A 3,082-nucleotide genomic window follows, 5' to 3' on the forward strand; every position below is an offset into this window, starting at 1 on the left:
GAGGAAAGGAGCAAAAGCAGTAGCTCTACCAACAGATATGAATTGTGGACTTGTAGAGTAACTACGCTTCAAATTATTAATTTTTAAGTCAAAATTAAATGTTTACAATTTATTTCAATTTATATATGCGTCGTATGCCATTATATATGGTACATAATAATATATCATCATTTTGTTAGGTAGTTCAAAATTCATATTTTATATAATTTTAACAAATTGCATAAATAATTAAATGTCTTTTTACAGTCACGTTTTTTATAGAGGGGAATATGTTTTTTTTTATTGGAAGTAGTATGTACCACTTCCTCAAAATAGCTTACGACCATGCTCATAGGGCCATCATAAATTTTGATATCCTAAAAAGTATTAATTTATCTGTAACGAAGGATCTCGCTAACCGCTGAACCGATATGGTTCTCCTTTATAGTGAATCTTCTTTTAGGAGCAGGTAAGGTTTATAATTATTCCTTCATAGGGAACCTCCTTATAGGTAACAGGATGGTTACAGGATATTTCTGGGCATGATTTTAGGCCATTTAAGCTAACCCTTCATATAGACCCCCTAGATGCTAGGAGCGCAACAGCTAGAAAATATAAAATGTATTAGATATTGGTATGGAATTGGGGAGGGTTAGGGGATGTAATTGAATGATTCAGGGGAATCTAATACCATTTATCAATGATGACTTTCTTTTTCTCAGACTTGTCTTTTCTGAATTTTTCTTTACACCCCAGACAATGTTTCATCAGCCACGACCACATCTCTAGCACAGAGTCTACCAACCCTAAAATTGAATATTTATGAGATTGTGTCACAAAGATTATGGGAACTAAAGAGACATTTGATACAAGGATCTAAAGAGATAAGACAATGGCCGATAAATTGATGTACATCTCTAATGTTGAAGTAGTCCCCTAAAGTTGGTAAGCCATCAAATACGAGAACGTCATTATGCAACTTTAGGGACTAGTGTAATAAAAAGACCAATGTTTCCTCCCTCCCTGCATTGAACTGCAAATTACTTTAGTAAACAACTTTTTCTTATTTGTTGGCTCAAAAACTTTTTGTGCTAGAATTGAATTCTTATTGGTTGGTTCAAAACTTTTCAACCAATATCCTTAATACACATACGGGGAATTTTTTACTACTATTGAACATGTACACAAATTATCGTCCATTGTCTTATCCCCTAAGATCCCTGCAAAGATCTAAGTCATTATGTTAATAATATAATTTTTTAAGAGGATTTGTTAAATAACGTTCAACCTCCAATTTAGACCAAACATTTTAAATTCCACTGAACCAAAGAAGGAGAGGGGAAGAGGGGGGGGGGGGTTGAGAGAGTCAAATCTTACATTTAGTTTTAAAAAGAAGAAATAATGGGGGGGTAGGGTTAATTTCTCCTAGGAAATTTGAGGTACCCTTCCACAAAATAGTTATAAACCTACCCAGGACCTAGATAAAGCTTCACTGTAAATGTGAACCATATAGGTACAGCGGTTAGTGAGATCCTTTTATGCACACAGGCAGACAGACTGACAGACATCCTGTTACTTTAATATAAGGATTAGCATACCTAGGGCACTGAGGCCAAGCCAGAGACCAAGAGCGCTACCAACCTCAACCAATAGTGTAAACATATCATAACTATGCGTTTTCTTATTTACCTAGATAGATAGAAAATTAACAAGGATGACAACATCCATAAGTAGCGAAGCACAAAAATTATGTATAAGAATTTAAAGATTAGTTGTCAAAAACATGTATATTGGGGAAAAAATGACGAAACCTTTTCAACATTTGTTTTTAATTTTTTAATACTTATATATCAGTACTAAGACTAACAGACTGACGGTCAAAGTAAATTACATACTGAATGCTCAAAACAACGGGAAATAAAATTTTGATACTTTTAACAAAAAAAAATTTTTAAATCGGACAATAACACATGAAGAGCGTAAGAACCTATAAGCATAACATTAATTTGTAAGTCTAAACTAAATTTTACATAAATTTGTTGTAAAATTGCGTAAATTTTAAGGACATACTTTCATTGGACAATTATAACTGTTATGGACGGACTGACCCTAATTATAGAAAAATTTCACATTTGAAAAGTTAAAACAATAAATTCTTACGCTTATATTTTTGTTGATGGTGAATTTTAGCCTACTTGTCTTTACATAGGTTTCTCTGTATATTGTTGTTATTTAATCAGGTTATTTTGTTTAATTTCATTCTTGTTTATGCTTGTCGTCGCGTTGCGCCACTAACATCTAGGTGCTCTTAACACAAGAGGTGGCAAAGTAAAAATATCAAGAATGGAACAACGGATGAAGAGAGTTATAGACAGGGATAAGGGATATGAAACGTAGGAAAATACTATTTCAGGCCTATTTCAAGCCTAGGCCTAAAAAAACAGTTATGGTATGGTGCATTAGTTCATTATCAACGCTAATGAAATAGCTGTGTGTATGTGTAGATAAAGTATAGAATAAAATTCAGGTAGCTAGTCTAAAGTAAAAATATAACTTTTTATGATAAATGTTGCATTATCCCTAGCGAAACAGGCTGGGACCTAATTTATTGCCAGGTTTCCTATCCCTTATCCCTGGTTATAGTAAGATGTTCAATTATCATAAAGTAAGATAAAGAAAGAGAGAAGCAGAGGGTATATTCCTCCTCAATGGCAAAATTTAGGTATTACACCCACTTCACAGACAAGGGGATGTTAAACTCTAATATCCAACCCCTCTCCTTAAATTAAAAATATATTTGGTTTGTAAAATGGCTTAGAAACACAACAAGTAAGTTGTAAACTTGAAAATTTGGTATGAGGTATCTTTATACAAAAAAATTTAACAGTCTCTCAAAATATCAACCGAGAAAATTACATTTCCTTGTAGCATTACAGACGGGCCGACAGACAGACGTAGATGAATTGAATTAAGTAATGTGAATTGGAAATCAAGAAAAGTTAAAGTAACCAGATTTTTATATTCCTGTGAAAAATGAGTTTAGCAGTGAGAATCAAATGTTTGCAGGAGGGTAGACAAGTAGATCCAATATCATTGTTGGTCA

At 33.1% G+C, this 3,082-nt stretch overlaps 1 long non-coding RNA gene across 1 annotated transcript; it reads right to left on the reverse strand.

Annotated features, from left to right (window-relative positions):
* Positions 1 to 323: 323 nt before the first annotated feature.
* Positions 324 to 2,258, reverse strand: LOC145323256 (uncharacterized). Its single transcript, XR_013880897.1, has 3 exons — positions 2,140 to 2,258; positions 1,578 to 1,668; positions 324 to 785 (listed from the first exon to the last, which is right to left on the reverse strand). It is a non-coding gene; the product is annotated as an uncharacterized LOC145323256 (long non-coding RNA).
* Positions 2,259 to 3,082: the final 824 nt, after the last annotated feature.

Source organism: Acartia tonsa, chromosome 6 (assembly GCF_053477335.1).
Source record: "Acartia tonsa isolate MP-2025a chromosome 6, ASM5347733v1, whole genome shotgun sequence".
Taxonomy (NCBI): Eukaryota; Metazoa; Arthropoda; class Copepoda; order Calanoida; family Acartiidae; genus Acartia; species Acartia tonsa.